The sequence below is a fragment of the Salvelinus sp. IW2-2015 genome, linkage group LG32 (assembly GCF_002910315.2).
Source record: "Salvelinus sp. IW2-2015 linkage group LG32, ASM291031v2, whole genome shotgun sequence".
NCBI classification, from domain to species: Eukaryota; Metazoa; Chordata; class Actinopteri; order Salmoniformes; family Salmonidae; genus Salvelinus; species Salvelinus sp. IW2-2015.
In genome coordinates, this window is record NC_036871.1 from 15180321 (window position 1) to 15201810 (window position 21490).

Consider the following 21490-nt stretch of genomic DNA (forward strand, 5'->3'; position numbering starts at 1 on the left):
CGTATTCTCTTTGTCCAGAAGCAATGTTCCGACAGAATCTCCTCATGTTCCACCACTACACCCCCAATATCCCAAATCAGCTCAAAGTGTTCACACGTAGCCACCAGGGCTCGGCTCAACTGATCCTGAAACACGATGTTGGTTTGGAATCCAATAAGCGCCCGCAAGAGCCGGGACTCTACTGTAAGACATTTCGACCAATCACATTCTCCGGTTTTAATTTCCCAGAGTGCTGTCTGTGAGTGAATGGCTTCCCCATTGGTGGCCATACGGCAAAGATAGACAGGGAGCCTCCGCTCCATTTGTTCAGCAAAAATCTCCCCCCTTTTTATTTCCAATCCTTAGCATTGACATTTGATTAATATGTATTAAACACCAGTTTTCATTCCTCTTTTCCTCCTCAATTTGTTTTCAAACCCCGTTTAAAAGGCCAGGCTCAGCGGCACACCGACAAGGCTTCATCATTATTGAACTCATTTCTATCCCGCTGAGTTCTCCCTCTTCTCTCGCTCATTCTGTCCTCTCCCCCCCTCCCACTCTCTTGTTCTCTCCGAAACGTATCTTGATCAGCACTATTGCGCATTCTTCAGACAGTAATAATCCCATGAAGAAGGTGACCTAATGTTGGATCAGATATTGACTCACAAAGTGCTCTCATCCTACAGTTGACCAGAACGGGGGGTTGAGAAGGAGGGGTGGAGAGATGGGGATTCAAATATGGGTTGGAGGGGGGGACGGGGACGTGGTGTGGCGGGGGGCCCTCTGAGAATTCGTGGCCGTATTGACAGAGGAAGAGTGAGCAGCAAAAAGCCGCCGCACCACATGTCATATCGACCCCCTCTGCATCACCACAAAGGGAGACAATTACACTCCCGGCCCCTCACTCCCGGCCCCTCACTCTGTCACATACGGGTGACAATTTACCAGACAACCCTCCTCAACCTGTATCTGAACACTGAACAACACAGTGGCGTTTGTTTTTTTCTCCTTTGTCTCTTCTGTGTCTTGTATTGGCTTTCCTTATAGGCTACCTACAGTATGTGTATAAATGGGATCCTGCAGCTCCTATTGGCAACGGGTAATCATCCGTGTCCACTGTAATGCATCATGCGAGCACGTGCTGACGTGTAATTGTGTGAAGAGGGCTGGAGGTATCGATCGCAGACGCAGGAGGCTCATCAATGTTGAATGCAGTCGCAGTCCTCCTCCCTTTCTTTGCTCTCCACCTCCCTCTCTATACCTCTCTCCTCCCGCAAAAGTATGTGGACAGCTCTTCAAATTAGTGGATTGGGCTATTTCAGCCAGACCCGTTGTTGACAGGTGTATAAAATCGARCACACAGCTATGTAATCTCTATAGACAAACATTGGCAGTAGAATGGCTTTACTGAAGAGTTCAGTGACTTTCAACGTGGCACCGTCATAGGATGCCACATTTCCAACAAGTCAGTTCATCAAATGTATGCCCTACTAGAGCTGCCCCGGTCAACTGTAAGTGCTGTTATTGTAAAGTGGAAACATCTACTAGCAACAAGGGCTCAGCCATGAAGCGGTAGGCCACACAAGCTCACAGGACGGGACCGCCAGGTGTGAAGCATGTAACGTGTAAAAATAGTCTGTCTTCGGTTGTAACACTCACTATCAAGCAACGTCAGCATAAGCACTGTTCGTCGGGAGATTCATGAAATGGGTTTCCATGGCCGAACAGCCGCACACAAGCCTAAGATCACCATGCGCAATGCCAAGCGTYGGCTAGAGTGGTGTAAAGCTCGCCGCTATTGGACTCTGGAGCAGTGGAAACGCGTTCTCTGGAGTGATGAATCACGCTTCACCATCTGGCAGTCTGATGGACTAATYTAGATTTGGCGGATGCCTGGAGAAAACGACCTGCCTTAATGCATAACGCGAACTGTAAAGTTTGGTGGAGGAGGAATACTGGTCTGGGGCYKTTTTTCATGGTTTGGGCTAGGCCCCTTAGTTCCAGTGATGGGAAATCTTAACGCTACAGCATACAATGACAATCTAGACGATKATGTGCTTCCAGCTGTTTGGGGAAGGCCCTTTATAGTTTCAGCACGACAATGCCCCAGTGCACAAAGCGAGTTCCATACAGAAATGGTTTGTTTGAGATTGGTGTGGAAGAACTTAACTGGCCTGCACAGAGCCCTGACCTCAACCCCATCGAATACCTTTTGGATGAATTGGAAAGCCGACTGCGAGCCAGGCCTAATCACCCAAGATCATTGGYCGACCTCACTAATGCTCTTGTGGCTGAATGGAAGCAAGTCCCCGCAGCAATGTTCCAACATCTCGAGGAAAGCCTTCCCAGAAGAGTGGAGGCTAGTTATAGCAGCAAACAATTACACCAACGATCAACGATAAGCATATTGTCCATATTCTACAGATAGATGAAATTGAATCCTCTCTCCCCTGTACACACCCTAGAAGGCCCAGTTATACTGAGCAGTGATGGGAACTGGGCTGAACTACAGCAAACCAACTGATTCACTTTAATTGGTGTGGCGGGTGGCTGTAACGAATGATACACACATTGAACAAAGGACCAGCCATTCCTGAATCATTCTATTATAACAAATCCTCTCTGATCCATTCCATTCAATATGGCCTTCTGGCCTTGCTGCCAGTTTATAGCTTTAATGACTTTATACATTAAAGCSTATACTTTTCTATTGTTCTTGCTATGGATTGATAAGGATTCGCATACTTTACAAATACAATACACTGAACAACCCAAAACACTAACGTAGCTGTATCAGTTCGTTCCAGACGGAATTGCTTAGGAACCTGCTGTTTTCAATGTATCTCCCTTACGCAGGTAACGCTGACGARGCAAAATGTAAAATACAGGGAAAAACTATCTAGCATACCCTCCAAAACGGAGGACAAGAAAATAATCCTATTTTCTTCCACTGGGGGATTCTGGGTGCTAAGGGATGAATGGATAGCAGGGAGGCATGGTTAGATGTGGTCAGGTCTAATTGCCGGGTGATTTTGCGCTGGAAGAAAAGAGGACAAATTGTTTTATGGGGCTTTTATAGCACTAAAACAATTAGCCTAGTGTGAAAGGACCTGGGCCAGGGACAGGGCTGGCACTGGCAGGGAATGGGGAGGTATCGCCGGATATCTTAGCCTTTAGGATATCCCAACAGCTTGGTAACAGCAATGTGGAAACAATTATGATTAAATATATGTCAATCCACTCACCTCATGCTGTAGTATATGAGCGGTCATGACGTAAGGAAAAGAAGAGGAGTCTGGGATGCCATGTTAGAGAATTGGGACATAGGTCTCGCTACATTGGGACGTTTAGCGAGCAAGTGTGCATTGTAGCACTTTCATGCGACATTGAACATTTCAATTCGATATTCTCCATTATTAGATCACCTTTGTCAAACCACAGAGGGATGAGCAGTGGACAGGTGCCTGAGCTGTGGCATAAGGAGGGCCCACTCTCTCTCCTCACCCCATGGGACCTCAGTCCAGCCCATCTTCTAATGTCCTTGTAGCGTCCCTCATTCACTCATCTGTCACACTGAGACTCTGCTAATGGGGGCTAGCCACATGACACGATGGGTCCCCCCATGGGCCTTCGACCTTTCCCCCTGCCCTACCTCCCTCCGTTTCAAATCCTCAGTCTCCCCTCCTCACTCATTTCTCTCTCCTTCCTCTCCCATCCCTGCCTTTCCCTGCCTCACTACCCCCTCCACTCCCAACCCCTCCCTCCCTCTTCAAAAGGAAAGGGGAAATGGCTTTTCCAATCCCCTTGGGGTTTGACTAAAGCCTCAGTGATTTCCCCTGAGCAAGCCCATGGATGCAGGCCCCATGACAGAGCCTGGTGGCTGGTGCGTAAAGCTCCATCAGTCTTGACAGACAGATAGACAGGCAGACAGACAGACAGACAAAACAAGCAGACAGTGGTGACAGACCAAAGCTTTATCTGAGGAGAAATTGCCTGATGGAAACCCAGTGTGAGCAAGGCTGTCAGCGCAAAAGAACATGTGAGATTGGTGTGTGCGTGTGCGTGTGTGTGTGCGTGTGTGTGCGTGCACTACAGTAGTACCACAGCAGACGCCTTTAGCTGTATCACCACCAGGGCTAATTGGTTTGGTGCTCTGTGGACAGTTTCTGTCAGGGAGGAGGAGATTGACACTGAAACCACCCTCTACTGTCTTCTGCTCACCCATCAATCAACTGCACTATGCTATTCTCACAATTTTTCACCAACAGTATTTCACAATCAGTTAGGAGACGTGACATAAGATATGGTTTAGACTAAAGAATCATGTTAGGATTTGTTGAGGTCAGTAAAATAAGTCTGATCAGTTTAAGTGTGTGTTTCCGTCCCTAGATCAACCCCGAAATCACATCTTCCCGAAATCACATCTCCCCGAAATCACATTTTCCCGAAATCACATCTTCCCGAAATCACATCTCCCCGAAATCACATCTTCCCGAAATCACATTTTCCCGAAATCACATCTCCCCGAAATCACATCTTCCCGAAATCACATCTTCCCGAAATCACATCTTCCCGAAATCACATNGAAATCACATCTTCCCGAAATCACATCTTCCCGAAATCACATTTTCCTGGTATATTCTCACCCCTTTAATTTCTTCAGACAACAAACACAATTGGGTCCTTGGCAGTTGGCACCAGATATACCAAGATGGCAAACTATTGTTTGGGTGACTTCCTACAAGACGCCTTCTCTTACCTGGAACAATATCAGCTTTTAGTGACACTGACGGCGTGCCAACGCTGCAGATATGAATCAACACGGGCTGACAAATGCCTCAGGACTGGTGCCAGGTCTATATGTCTGCGGGGTGTCCCGGTGAGTTAGGGTGAGAGCGAGGGGGAGAGGGGGGAGGTAGAGAGTGAGGGGGGAGGGGGATACCCATCCTTTTGGTGGAGATTATAAGAGTACATGGCCGTTAAGGCCAGATGTGGGTGTAGGCAATTCATTTGTTTTGTAGTAATGCAAACTGATTTGACATAATGACACRTGGCGAGTAGGTGAGTGGGTGTGTCTCTCTTCACCTTTTGGTTGTTCTGTACCAGTGGTCACAAACCCTGGTCTTTGAGACCCACGGGGTTAGTGCACACTATTGTTCCAACACAAAGTACCACTGGGTGACCAGTGTTCCATACAGTATGTGCTGTGAACTATGGCCAGAGTGTGTTCTCTCTGGCCAGGCTAGCAGGCTGTCAGTGCTCTGTTGGTGTTTCTTAAGTAAACATGTGAGTGGAAATGGCCTGGCCGGCTGTGGAGAGCCCTCTACAGTGATGGGAGATATCACGCTGGGTAAACAATGGCACAGAGCGCAGCACTCAGCACTCAGCACACACACACACACGCACACGCACACGCACGCTCACGCTCACACTCACACTCACACTCACACTCACACTCACACTCACACTCAGCACTCACACTCACACACACACCTCACTCACACTCACACTCACACTCACACTCACACACACACACTCACACACACCACACACACACACACACACACACACACACACAGAGACAGACAGAGACACACACACAGTGAGATAATGTTCAGCAACTCTAGTGCTAGAATCTACTGGTCCTCAACATTCCACTCCAATAGAGCAATGCTACTCTTTGTTCTATTTCTCTCTTTTTCCAAACAGAAGAGAAGTGTAAATTGAGGATAAGTCGAGCAGGTCCATTTACTTTCTGTCATCGGGTGTTCTTTTCTGGAACAGAACTCTGGTCATTTCCGCAGTAAAACTCATCAAAGTGCTCATTCATGGCTTAACTTCAACCATGGGACAGGAGTGAGAATGTATGAGAACATACTTTGTTTTATATCTGACTAACCTGGTTCTCTCTCTCTCTCTCTCTCTCTCTCTCTCTCTCTCTCTCTCTCTCTCTCTCTCTCTCTCTCTCTCTCTCTCTCTCTCTCTCTCTCGTGTAGAAACGCTGATGGACACACGGGTGGCTACGGCTGAGCTAGGCTGGACGGCCTACCCTGCATCTGGGGTGAGTAACATCCTTATAGGACTCCTATGTACTGTGTCCATGGTTACCTTCGCTCCATGTTTATAATTTTCAATCTTCTCTGGTTCATTGTTTCCCCAACCACTTTAGGTGTAAATGGTTAGCAATACCATTCTAGGGGGGCTAAATGGTTATGCCATTTGATAATGCAAGCCAAGGAACTGTATAAACCCAGTACAAATACCCTTTGATTTGCCTTTGTCTCCGTAGCCCAATGAGTCGATCAATGTCATCCCCAGCATCTACAGTACTGTCTTTCCCCAGACAGACAGCCAGCCATACCATAGAACTACAGCAGCGTAGTAGAGTAGTGTGATCCCTATTGCAGTGTTCATTTTTATCCATCCCATCCCCGTTCATAATGACTTAATTACATAATGGGTCCACTTAAGCCAGTGAAAGCCAGCCCAGATCACTTCAATAGAGGCTATAGGGGATAAGACAGTTATAATGCTACAGTAATGCTTCAGTGTAATGATACAGTTATCCAGGSGAGGAAGCGGGCTAAAGAGGAGCGAAGGTCACTAGCACCGGCTGTCGACTGTACAGCCGGGTACACACATTTTCAGCCGGGTACTTTTTCCACTTAAATGTACTTTTTTTAAAAACAATTTGCCAAGTCAGAAAAAAGAAGTCAGCCGAGCCCTCTCCCGCTATGCATCTTCTAGCGATCTATTGATAGTCTAGGTGCCTGTCAGTCACAGAGTGAGCGATAACAGGGCTCCCGGTACCTGGGTGTGTGTGTTGTGTACGCTGTGGTTGCAGTCACATTTCTTGACACCGAGGGAGGGGAGCATGATGCTCCTACATCGTCTGTGTGCCTCAATTTGCACGTTCCATTTATGGTAACGGTGAGTCGAAATCCASTTAGCCTGTTGCTTTCTGGCACATTCATTTATTTTATTTTGCGTGTTTCATCTGCAGCCACGAAATGCTGGCGCATAGGCTTACTGTGATTTGACTGACGAAGAGCAAGCTTGACCAGTTTATAAAAGATGTTGAACTGACTGAATAAAGTCGATCTCATACATCCTTACCATTCAGAAATCATACAACGTAGTTATGTATCCATAGTATCGCATCGGGACAAGTAAACTAATGTTCTCATTTGTGTTTTTGATATGAAGTCCATYAGGACTTGCCAGACAGCGACTTTAAAGTGAGTGACTTGTTAGTACCCTCCTGAATCGCATCGGTAAGAGAGCTGTTCATTTGACTCCCTAATTTGCATACTGGCAGGGTTTTTGGTGATTATCTGCAGATAAATGATGAAAAACTTTGATGAAGATGGTGAATCCTCCTCACTGCAGGAACAATAGGTAGATTAGTGGAGAGAGCGCCTCACTCTGGTCCAAAACGTGATGAAAGAAAAAGGATTGAATTGTTTTAAAAGSTAATGATACTTGTATGGTATTATCAAAGATGTTGATACATGTCTAGTGATTGAATCAAAGTGTTGACAATGGAACTGCTGCTTTCTGTGTAGCAAARCCCATGATTARCACTTGCTTTATTCTTGGCTCCYGAGTGGCGCAGCGGTCTAAGGCTCTGCATCTCAGTGCAACAAGTGTCACTACAGACCTAGTTCGATTCCAGGCTGTATCACAACCAGCTGTGATTGGGAGTCCTGTAGGGCGGCACACAATTGGCCCAGTGTCGTCCGTGTTAGGGCTTGGCCGGACTAGGCCGTCATTGTAAAATGTATTCAATCATACCTTTATTGCTGAGACAATGCCTCTTAAAAGGAAKCTTAAAGCCAGTGGAAGTCAGCAGACTCTTGCAGGATTATTTAAGAAAAAATATGTGTGTCAATTGTTAAACGAGCATTTTTTGATCATATGGCGCTTGGGGGATCCTGGCTGGCTACTTTTTCTATTTGGCTGGCTACTCCATGTGCTTGTGGGAAACACTGGATTGAGTCGGATTTAACAGATTTGGATTCTTGTGGGTTTCCGGCTACATCCTTTTTCTGCATCAACGGAAATGCCAGACTTGTTCCTTWCCTTAGCGTACTAGTACCTCCCAGACCGTAGCGCGGTGAATCATGCAGCAGCTATGTTGTGTAAAACAACCAGCAACTGTGTCTAACATGAACAGTCTCTTTGGCATTTTATGAAGCGTTTTACAGACACATCCAAGGAGTTTCACGCCACAAAGAGCACTACAGAGAAACATGGGACTTGCTTCAGGCTGACACACACACACACACACTCGCGCACTGACTCATTCTGATAGCACGATGGATGGTGAGTGGCTAAACGCTGCTTTTGTCCTCCTGAATGAGCGAGTGGCCTGCTAAGAATAGGCCATGATGTAGTCCCGCAGCTGAGCTGAGGGCAGAGCTGGGCTGAGGGCAGAGCTGAGCTGAGGGCAGAGCTGGGCTGAGGGTGTGTGTGTTTCTTAGATGAGAGCTCTACAGGGTGTGGGGACTAACAGGATGTCTGATGGGTAACAGTGTATCAGAGAGAATGTGGTTAATACTGCCTGGCATTTGTTGGGCCTTGGCCTAGCCCCCTCTCACCAACCATAGTCCTCAGCATGCACACTAGACACAGGGGACAGAAATGGAGGTGGTCAGCATTCTCCATTCCCCATTTAATTTCATAATTTTATTTCCAGAAAGAACTTGATGACGGTTCTCCCAAAAAATACTGTTGTTCATTTAAAGCTACAATATGTAACTTTTGGGGAAACGTGACCAAATTCACAGAAATGTCAGTTATAGATCATTGAAMGCAAGTCAAGTAAGCGGTAGATCTGGTCTATTTGCGATATTTCTATGCTTCCCGTTCTTAAGTTTTGTTTTTGCATCTTTTACTTTCGGTTGAAAATAAACTCAGCAAAAAAAGAAACGTCTCTTTTTCAGGACCATCTTTCAAAGATAATTCGTAAAAATCCAAATAACTTCACAGATCTTCATTGTAAAGGGTTTAAACACTGTTTCCCATGCTTGTTCAATGAACCATAAACAATTAATGAACATGCACCTGTGGAACGGTCGTTAAGACACTAACGGCTTACAGACGATAGGCAATTAAGGTCACAGTTATGAAAACTTAAGGACACTTAAGAGGCCTTTCTACTGACTCTGAAAAACACCAAAATAAAGATGGCCAGGGTCCCTGCTCATCTGCATGAACGTGCCTTAGGGATGCTGCAAGGAGGCATGAGGACTGCAGATATGGTCAGGGCAATAAATTGCAATGTCCATACTGTGAGACGCCTAAGAGCGCTACAGGGAGACAAGATGGACAGCTGATCATCCTCGCAGTGGCAGACCACATGTAACAACACCTGCACAGGATCGGTACATCCGAACATCACACCTGCGGGACAGGTACAGGATGGCAACAACAACTGCCCGAGTTACACCAGGAATGCACAATCCCTCCATCAGTGCTCAGACTGTCCGCAATAGGCTGAGAGAGGCTGGACTGAGGGCTTATAGGCCTGTTGTAAGGCAGGCCTATTATCTACCAGACATCACCGGCAACAATGTCGCCTATGGGCACAAATCCACTGTTGCTGGACCAGACAGGACTGGCAAAAATAGTTATTCACTGACAAGTCGCGGTTTTGTATGGTGATATGGTCGGATTCGCGTTTATTGTCGAAGGAATGAGCGTTACACCGAGGCCTGTACTCTGGAGCGGGATCGATTTGGAGGTGGAGGGTCCGTCATGGTCTGGGGCGGTGTGTCACACTATCATCGGACTGAGCTTTTTGTCATTGCAGGCAATCTCAACGCTGTGCGTTACAGGGAAGACATCCTCCTCCTTCATGTGGTGACCCTCCAGCATGACAATGCCACCAGCCATACTGCTCGTTCTGTGCTTGATTTCCTGCAAGACAGGAATGTCAGTGTTCTGCCATAGCCAGCGAAGAGCTCGGATATCATTCCCATTGAGCACGTCTGGGACCTGTTGGATCAGAGGGTGAGGGCTAGGGCCATTCCCCCCAGAAATGTCCGGGAACTTGCATGTGCCTTGGTGGAAGAGTGAGGTAACATCTAACAGCAAGAACTGGCAAATCTGGTGCAGTCCATGAGGAGGAGATGCACTGCAGTACATAATGCAGCTGGTGGCCACACCAGATACTGACTGTTACTTTTGATTTTGACCCCCCCTTTCTTCAGGGACACATTATTCAATTTCTGTTAATCACATGTCTGTGGAACTTGTTCAGTTTATGTCCTAGTTGTTGAATCTAGTTATGCTCATACAAATATTTACACGTTAAGTTTGCTGAAAACAAACACAGTTGACAGTGAGAGAACGTTTCTTTTTTGCAATATTTACAATATTTTTGGTAATTGATAATATATTTCACAGCGTTTTAGATGGTACAATGATTATCTACACTCTGAGTGCTTGTTCTGTCACAAACTGAAATTCGACAAACTATTAGAACATTGACAGTCAGGAAATGGTGGAGCGATTCCTGCATTTTGCACCTTTAAAAAGACACAGTAATACAAAACCCATTCTCACTGAAGAAGGCAAATAAAACATTTCCGACCTGGTAACGTGATAGTTGTACCTCCCTGCTGACTGTAAACATACCACTGTGACAGAATACGACAGAGACATGGACTTTAGCTATGGTACAGTAGTTCCTTCAGCAACTTTTGTCATCAGACTTGAGCCACATTTACAGACATTGAAAGGTCTTAAATGTTATGTGTTCTGCCTGGAGCATGTACAGTTCTAGCAAGGAATTCTGTGTCAAACACACTGTATCTCACTGTCGGGTAGTGTTCAGACAGGTTGCCTATTCTGAATGCACTGAATGAGGTAGGAGCTGATGCAGGATGTCTCGGTAAGAGGACAAGGATAGGGAGAGAGACCTGAGGTTCCTGTCTAGAGAGGTTTAGCTGTCATTTATTTTCCTCAAACAGTAATCCAAATCATTTCCAAATGTGCTAAAAATGTAAACAAAATTGTACAGTGGTTCCTCCTTTAAAAGTTGCGAGCTTACACCGTGGTACTTAGAGGTACCAAGCGTCACCGTTTCATTGCTCCAGACCACCACAAGGGGGAGTTAGAGCATTCATTATGCATTTGGGTCCCAAGGTTTTTATATGACCAATCATATCGATTGGTTCCAATGACGCATTTGTCCCTGGTGACTTTCTTCAGCAAAGATGGCTGACAAAACATTACAGTGGAAGCAAATGTAAGTAGTTATAACATCATAACGAGTCAAGCAAAACATGTACAATTGAGAAGAATATGTGAGTTAACGTAGAGACAAATGATTGTGCATATCTTTTGTCATAAAGTTAATTTACGAAAATTGATATTTAGCAAGTTAGCTGACTAGCTAACATTAGCCAGCTAGCTAGCTGGTGTAATGACATGAGTATAACATTGTAATTCATGTTGTTTAATGTTTTAGGGACTCCTGAGAAAACCAGCAAACCAGGCTGTCGTCTTGGGAAACAGTGGATGTAAAGAATCTAGCTAGCTAAAGCATTTACTGCAAATTGAATGTACAATTGTGTGAACTTGCTTTGCCGTGCAATGCAGCTGAAGTAACATAGCTAGCTAACTATTTATTTGCTAATTGTGTAGTGGAGGATCAAAATAACTGTATGCCTATGGATGTGTAGCTAGCTACAGTATGTAGCCGATCTGTGTATGGACCCTAAAATGTTTGGAATTAATATTAGTTCAGAACCTATCTATGAACCTCAGCTATCATAGTTGTTGTATCAACTTCAAGTCTGAATGGCATTAATGAAACCTATGGATTGAGTAGAATATAATAACTTTATTGTGCCAAGGATGCAAGTCCTATATACATGTACTGTAGTTATTACCACGCATGAGATCCCCACATTGAAATAACACATATGGAATCAGTTAAGAACACATTCTTATTTACAAGAACGGCAAACTCATTCCTCCCTGTCGGGGAATTGAACCCCGGTCTCCCGCGTGCCCTCCCTGTCTCTGGTAATGCCAATATGGAAGACTATCAAATGATTCTCAAAGATGCCCTCTGGTGGTCAAACTAGCACTAACTTGCAGTAACAGAAAAAATGTCTGACAATTAAATGATGTGCCACACTATGGAAAAGATGTTTGAAGAGGGTATTTTGTTTTTAAATGATATTGTAAATTGAAATGGTAGAGTTATGTCTTTCATGGAGTTATCAGAATTATATGGGAAGGTTTGCTCAATCCAAGATACAATTGGAACCATTTCCCTGTTTGACTGCTAGGTTTTATGGGTRTTATGACACCTCCACCGTGGGACTCTATAGAGGACTGATGAGATGTTACTCTCTCTGTACATCTCTATTGCCTAGAGGTGCCTGCAGTTAAACGGACAGTTAAACAAAAAGTGTAATTAAAAGGGACAGTTCCCTAAAAGTAAAAGAAAAATGAGAGCCTTTCCTACAGGTCAAGGAGCCTCAAAATCTCACAGCCATTACGGAGAGCTATGCATGATGTTCGATGTCAGATTGCCTCAGTACTAAATCAGTACTGTATTGAGTGGAGCTCTCGCACCCTAGTGAGCTACATCACACACACACACACACACACACCACCACCACACACACACACACACACACACACACACACACACACACACACACACACACACACACACACACACACACACACACACACACACACACACACACACACACACACTCTCACACACACACACTCACAACAACACACACACACACACACACACACACACACACACACACACACACACACACACACACACACACACACACACACAACACACACACACACACACACACACACCACACACACACACACACACACACACACACACACACACACTACTGCATCCACTCAAGAATCTAGCTCCATCTACACATTCACTCAGAGCAATGAAATACTGTGTTTATTCTGTAGGATAGTGGGTACTGCATGAAATAGAATAGGAGTTGTCCCTGGTCGCTGATCCAAGGTCAGTTTTCAGTTTTTTCCCTAATGGTTAAAACTAGCATCTGAGGAAGGTAAGCTGATAGTAGATCTGGGTTTAAGGGCAACATATACCTGCAGGGTTTGAAGATACTTTTTTTGGGGTTGATATTTGAAGACAGTCAGGGTTCTTTGTTTGTAAGATTCTTGCAGAAAAGTGTGAAGACACAGCTAGGGGTTTTGACCCAGATTCTTGTAGTAAATACTTAGGTAGTTCTATTTCKATTTCATTGAGGCTTGTTCAGCAAAGCAAGGCTAAGTACCAAGGAGTTATTGTCTCTTGTCTCTTCTCAAATTTTTTTTTAAGCTGTTCTCGCTGTAAGGGTTCAGGGATTGAGCCTTGCTGCAGGGAGAATGCAGTCTCACTAGTGGAAGTTAACGGAAGAACACAGCACCCTTGCTCTGTCTGTGTGTTTATAGCGCCCGGTGCAGATCTGCTCAAGGCAATGATATGTCTGAGAGATACGTTGAAAGATGAGGCTAGATCACCACGCACACATTTACAGAGGGTGAGAGGTCATAGCGGTATCAAACAGAGTCGATTGCAGACGTTAGGGGGTATTTATATACGGTAACAGCCCAAGGCTTAAAACTGCAGCATTTTGTTATAGGATCTCTGTCAAAAACATGCTTGAGTGCCTTATACGATGAGCAGAAATGGCATGAAAGTGTATACAGTATAACAAAGCAAATGATAAACTAGGCATACAGCACATAGGATTAAGTTTTATTTAAGGAGGATGTATGTAAACTCACATTGATGTAATGGTCTGTATAAATACAGTAGGTTTGAAGTGAATTACATCTTCCTCCGGACATACTGACTGTGTCCTAAATGGCACCCTATTCCCTATATAGTGCACTTCAAACCATGATATGTCAGTTGACCACATGTAGACACACACACCCAAACACATACGGCATATGTTCATATAGGAAAGTAGAAGACAAGGCAAGCAGATGTGACTAGACCACTTATTCAAAGCAATAATGACTCATACACACAGTTACATGGTTCACCTCTCTCTCTCTCTCTCTCTCTCTCTCTCTCTCTCTCTCTCTTCTCTCTCTCTCTCTCTCTCTCTTCTTTCAGTCTTTCTTGCTCTCCCTCTCCCTCTCTCCCTCTCACGCACGCGCACACACACACCACACACACAACACACACACACACAAACACACACACAACACACACACACACACACAGCACACACACACACACACACACACACACACACACCCCACACACACAAACACAACACACACACACACACACACACACACACACACACACACACCACACAGCACAGAGCTGCTGGCAGTGATGATGAATTAAATATGGTGTCCCACAGAGGAGAGTGCCCTTTGACCTCTGCCATTCAGCCATGCAGCAGGCCGGGGGCAAGCAGGCGTGAAAGGTAATGGCTCAGACAGACACACACAGTGGCCACTGTGTTCTTTGGAGTCTGGAGAAAACAACCTCAGATGGAGGAGAGAAGAGGAAGGGAGGAAAGGGGGCGTGGGACGAATGTCAAGAATAGAAACAGAGGAAAAGGAGAGGGATGGAGTGGAGGGTTTTCCGTTTTGGCAATGAGAGATTAGAGAAACCTTTAGAGTGGAACGAGAGGGGGAAAGGAGAGCTGGACAAGGAGAGGGGGAAGGAGTAAGAGGAGGGGGTGGCTTTCAGTTGAGGGAGGAAAAGGGGGGCGTGTAGGATTAAGGGAGACTCGAGCGAGCTGAGGTATAGAGGGAAAGAGGGCAATTGTGTGTGAAGAGTGAAAAAAGAGTGTGGCTGTGCATCGGTTGACTGTGTTTGAATGAGAGTCTGGGTTAGCGCATGTCACTCCACGGGTCAGGGATGGCGCACAGGCTTGTGGGATGGGTGTTAGGAGTAGCAGAGGATAAGGTTAGGGTGCTATGGGTAGGGGAGAAAGGGAGAGGACGCTGTATGGTGCTGGGGTATGGTGCTGAGGGTAGGGTGCTAGGGGAGAGCGATAGTGGGTAGGGTGTAGGTAGGTGCTGATTTAGGTGCTGACTGAGATTCAGATTTATTGCTGAACGGGGAATTTGCCTGCTGCAGTTTTATGGTCCTAGCTCCCATATACAGTGGCTTGCTGTATTCAAAGTATTCACCCCCCTTGGCATTTTTCCTATTTTGTTGCCTTACAATCTGGAATTAAAATAGATTTTTGGGGGGTTTATGTCATTTGATTTACACAACATGCCTACCACTTTGAAGATGCTAAATCGTTTTTTTGTGAAACAAACAAGAAATACGACAAAAAACTGAAAACTTGAGCGTGCATAACTATTCACCCTCCCAAAGTCAATACTTTGTAGAGCCACCTTTTGCAGCAATTACAGCTGCAAGTCCCTTGGGGTATGTCTCTATAAGCTTGGCACATCTAGCCACTGGGATTTTTGCCCATTCTTCAAGGCAAAACTGCTCCAGCTCCTTCAAGATGAATGGGTTCCGCTGGTTTACTGCAATCTTTAAGTCATACCACAGATTCTCAATTGGATTGAAGTCTGGGCTTTGACAAGGCCATTCCAAGACATTTAATGTTTCCCCTTAAACCACTCGAGTGTTGCTTTAGCAGTATGCTTATGGTCATTGTCCTGCTGGAAGGTGAACCTCCGTCCCAGTCTCAAATATCTGGAAGACTGAAACAGGTTTCCGTCAATAATTTCCCAATTATTTAGTGCCATCCATCATTCCTTCAATTCTGAACAGTTTCCCAGTCCCTGCCGATGTAAAACATCCCCACAGCATGATGCTGCCACCACCATGCCTCACTGTGGGGATGGGGTTCTCGGGGTGATGAGAGGTGTTGGGTTTGCGCCAGACATAGTGTTTTCCTTGATGGCCAAAAAGCTCAATTTTAGTCTCATCTGACCAGAGTACCTTCTTCCACATGTTTGGGGAGTCTCTCACATGCATTTTGGCGAACACCACATGTGTTTGCTTATTTCTTTCTTTAAGCAATGGCTTTTTTCTGGCCACTCTTCCGTAAGCCCAGCTCTGTGGAGTGTACGGCTAAAAGTGGTCCTATGGACAGATACTCCAATCTCCGCTGTGGAGCTTTTCAGCTCCTTCAGAGTTATCTTTGGTCTCTTTGTTGCCTCTCTGATTAATGCCCTCCTTGCCTGGTCCATGAGTTTTGGTGGGCGGCCCTCTCTTGAAAGGTTTGTTGTGGTGCCATATTCTTTCTATATTTTTATATATATAMATTTGTAAGCCGAAGAACACCATCCCAACCGTGAAGCACGGGGGTGGCAGCATCATGTTGTGGGGGTGCTTTGCTGCAGGAGGGACTGGTGCACTTCACAAAATAGATAGAATCATGAGGAGGAAAATTAGGTGGATATTTTGAAGCAACATCTCAAGACATCAGTCAGGAAGTTAAAGCTTGTTCGCAAATGGGTCTTCCAAATTGACAATCACCCCAAGCATACTTCCAAAGTTGCGACAAAATGGCTTAACTTCTTATGGCTGCAATCCCATTAACAGGATGATATGACAACAGCCAGTGAAAGTGCAGGGCGCCAAATTCAATCAACAGAAATCTCATAATTAAAATTCCTCAAACATACATGTATCTTATACCATTGTAAAGATAATCTTGTTGTTAATCCCACCAAAGTGTCAGATTTCAAATAGGCTTTACAGCGAAAGCACCACAAACGATTATGTAGGTGTCAAACCCGGCGTTCCTCGGGGCAAAATCACCAGGAAAAACAGTCATTTTTCCATCCAGCCAAAGACTTGAGTCACAAAAAGCAGAGATAGAGATAAAATGAATCACTAACCTTTGGGATCTTCATCAGATGACACACTCATAGGGACTTCATGTTACCACAATACATATATGTTTTGTTTGATAAAGCGTTCATTCATATTTATATATCCAAAAAAACCTCAGTTTACAATTGGCGCCATGTTCAGCAGAATGCCTCCAAATAGGAGAAATTGCAGAGAGCCAGTAAATAACATAAATACTCATCATAAACTTTGATGAAAGATAACATGTTTTACATATAATTAAGAATACATCTTGTTCTTAATGGCAACCGCTGTGTTCAGATTTTCAAAAAGCTTTACGCAAAGCACAATATTCAGATAGTAATCTCAGAACCAGCGTTCAGCCGAAAAAGGAAGCCATACAGTTTACCCCGCCAAATTGTGGCAGTCAAACAAACTTCTAAAAGCATTAAAATCTTCAGCTTACCTTTGGCTGATCTTCGTCGAGAATGCACTCCCAGGACTCCCACTTCCACAAGAAATGTTTGTTTGTTCCGGTAATGTCCATCAATTTGTGTACAAAATAGCTATTTTTTTGTTGCAGGTGTTTGGTAAACAAATCCAAAGTCAGAAGCACGTTCACTAAAAGCTGACGAAATGTCAAAAAAGTTCCGTAACAGTCAGTAGAAACATGTCAAACGATGTATTGGAATCAATCTTTAGAAGAATGTTTTTAACATAAATCTTCAGTAACGTTTCAACCGGAGAATTACATATTGACTTCAGATATGCGACGGAACAGAGCTCCCTCTCATGTGAACGCGCATGGTCAGAGCATGGCCAGATCATGGTAAACCTGACTATTTCCTGGCGCCTTCAGCCCCACCACACAGTAGAGGCATCAGACAAGGTTCTACAGACTGTTGACATCTAGTGGAAGCCGTAGGGATGTGCAAACTCATCCATATCCCCTGTGTGATCTGTAGGGGCTGTGTCGAAAATCGAACAACCTCAGAATTCCCAGTTCCTGTTTGGATTTTTTCTCAGGTTTTTGCCTGCCAATATGAGTTCTGTTATACTCACGAGACATCATTCAACAGTTTTAGAAACATCCGAGGTGTTTTCTATAATATATATATGCATATATTAGCAACTGGGATGAGGAGCAGACCAGTTTAACTTATGGGCACCTCTGTGCACCTTTCATCTAAAGCTACTCAATACTGCCTCTGCAGCCATAAGATGTGTTAAGGACAACAATGTCAACGTATTAGGTTGCATATCACAAAAGCGCCGGGCTAGACCCGTTCTAATCCTATAGAACATTTGTGGACAGAACTGAAAAAGCGTGTGCGAGCAAGGAGGCCTACAAACCTGACTCAGTTACACCAGCTCTGTCAGGAGGAATGGGATAAAATTCACCCAACTTGTTGTGGGAAGCTTGTGGAAGGCTACCCGAAACATTTGACCCAAGTTAAACAATTGAAAGGCAATGCTACCAAATACAAATTTAGTGTATGTAAACTTCTGACCCACTGGGAATGTGATGAAAGAAATAAAAGCTGAAATAAATAATTCTCTCTACTATTATTCTGACATTTCACATTCTTAAAATAAAGTGGTGATCCTAACTGACCTAAGACAGAGACTTTTTACTAAGATTAAATGTCAGGAATTGTGAAAAACTGAGTTTAAATGTATTTGGCTAAGGTGTATGTAAACCTCCGACTTCAACTGTACATGTGCACGCACCACTTTTCCGTTGTTTTTTATTTTGTTGAATTTTTTTCATTTCACTTCACCAATTTGGACTATTTTGTGTACGTCCATGACATAAAATCCATTTAAATTACAGGTTGTATTGCAACAAAAAAGGAAAAACTCCAAGAGGGATGAATACTTTTGCAAGGCACTGTAGACACACTGTAACAAAGAGTGATAGGGTTTGGGATACAAAGTCAAAGGAGTAGAGGAAAGGCAGTGGTTGGGATGGAAAGAAGGATGGAATAGTGTGGGGAAAAGGGGGCGAGGTGGGTGGAAGATGGGGTGGGAGAAGGTGAAATTGGGTGGAATAAAAGGGAAGATTAAGGGAAATGGAATTGAAAGTCTTTGTCCTGGCCTATGGCAGGTGTGAGAGGGTAGGTAGGGATGAGTTAATGGATGTCTCATGGGGTGTGTGTGTGTGTGTGCGTTTGTGTTTGTGTGTGTGTGTGTGTGTGAGATATGATCAGGGCTGGTCAAATTGATGGCTGTCCCCGTCAGGCATTGATGTGCTCTCCGCATGTCTTAAATAGGAGAAGCCTGGCTGACCATCTGACCATCTGCTGGCCAGACACACACATCCATTATTCCACACACACAGCACAGCACAGGCACAGGCACAGGCGCACAGGCCACAGGCCAGGCACAGGCACAGGCACAGGACAGGCACAGGCACAGGCACAGGCACAGCACAGGCACACAGGCACAGGCACAGGCACAAAAAGATTGAAGTGATGAGGGAAGTGGAGATTTTAGCATGTAAATCTGGGTGGGGCAAACCATTTGTTTTGGAGGGGGGGGGGGGGGAGTGGGGGGGAGGGGGTGGGGGGTGGGGGGTTGCATGCCAATCACTACAACAATAACATCACTAAACACTAAACTAAACAACACTAAACGCTAACCTATAACACCTGCTATCAGCAGAGCCTAGTCTGGCAGCAAAACAGTTAATTCATCCTCATTTACTGCCTTTAAAAAAAACATAGCTGAAATAGCTGACTTGCTTAAAYAAATGTGGTTTCTAATGACTATTGAGATGTACAAACTATGGCATAAGGGGACGAAGCGGATAAGAGGTAATCCGTAATTTTGAATAAGACACTAATGAGCGAGCTAGGACRGACGTAGTCAATATAACTATTTGTTCAGCACTTTTGAAATGTACAGCCTGAGTATTCAGAACATGGCACGTTCTTACAGTGTTCTCCCTGTACATCAAATCAGAACCGTGGATAAATAAAGGGGGTATATAAGCAGACAATGAAAGCTCTTACAATATTCAATGATTACATTTCTCTGAAACAGGTTATAGGCTACATGTGCACCACCAAGTCAGAACAGTAGGTGAAATTATGAGGGGAACATAGACAAAATTATCAGGGTGAGGCACATGTGCTACTAACAGCTTACTACACAACATACACTTAGTATTATTTTCTTAGCTACAGTATACATACCTCCTTGGCATATTACATTATGTTAGCAGCAGCATACAAGACATTTTTGGACTCACCTTGTTGTGCTGTGCTCACTTGAACAGGAAGGTGGCACGGCGGTCCTTCGTGGGCAAATTTTGTAATCAAACTTTGTCATCAAAGTCTGTCATTCTCTGGATTTATGGTGCTTTCAAGACGACTGGGAACTCTGAAAAAGCAAAGTTGAATCATGATGACGTCAGTGATCTGCAGGTCGTAGCTCTAGAAAGAGGCCCGAGTTCCTGACTTGGATGACCGTTCAAAACCTATTTTCCCAGTTGGAGCAAAWTTTTTTCTGAGTTCCCAGTTGTTTGAACTCACTGAAGTCAGATTTCCTAGATCCGAGTTAACAGTTGTTTTGAGCRTGTCAAAAATCATGCTGGATTGACGGCAAGGCCAATGTTGAATATTTATCATTTTGACGTCATTTTATCTGTGGCCAATGACCTTGAGCCTTCTTGGATAGGCACTTCTAATGTAACTCTATGGCACCCAAGGGGCATGAATTTTCGAGCTCTACCCATAGATTTGGCAGTGACGTAGTGTCCCCATGAGTGACAGAACACTGAGCCAATCACGGCACAACTAGAGAATATTACGAACCCCTACATTTTCCGCTGGCTGCACCACCACCACAGAAAGCACTGAGCTAGGCTGAAACACCTGCATTTTGGAGCTGCCTTACTCAAGAAAACAAAAAAGAGACCATGTTTGTATTTTAAAATTGATTTATTTTACCTTTATTTAACTACGCAAGTCAGTTAAGAACAAATTCTTGTTTTCAATGATGGCCTAGGAACAGTGGGTTAACTGCCTTGTTCAGGGGCAGAACGACATATTTTTACCTTGTCAACTCTGGGATTCGATCTTACAACCTTTCGGTTACTAGTTCATTGTATGAGGCTTTATTAACTCAATTATATTTATTTTTTTACATTTGCAAACTGTTATGTGACAAATATTAATGCCAAAGTAACATGAAAAACAGGCATTTTTTTTTGCAAAAAATGTGGGGCTCAAATCAGGTGGGGGGCCTTTACAGATATCTGGAAAGGCCTCTACGCAATCTGAAATAGAGCCTCTTTGATACYGACAAGRCCTCTTTGATACCGACATGGCCTCTCTGCTACCATGATAGGGCCTCTTTGCTACTTGGTAGGGCCTCTTTGATACTGGTAAAATTATAGGGCCTCCTTGCACTTTGTGTTCTCTTGAGATCTATGGGCTATATAACTCTATAGGGCCTCTATGTAACATTTTCACCAAAGGGCTTCCTTGTAACGTGACTTATCTATACATGTGGAAATCCCATGTCCCCCTGTGAACAATTAATGCTTACAAAACTGCAATTGAAATCAATGTTATTGATTTGGCAAATGGCCCTTCAAAATGTTCCATTCATCCATCAAATCTAGGCACTGCAGCCCAATGTTGACCTACACTCTTCTCCTTTGCAAGGTGTTATCGCTCTAAGTACAGTGTGCATGCA

General features: G+C 44.4%; 1 pseudogene; it reads left to right on the forward strand.

Moving 5' to 3' along the window:
* Nucleotides 1-21490, forward strand: part of LOC111956601 (ephrin type-B receptor 1-like) — a 320496-nt pseudogene that overhangs the window by 90792 nt on the left and 208214 nt on the right.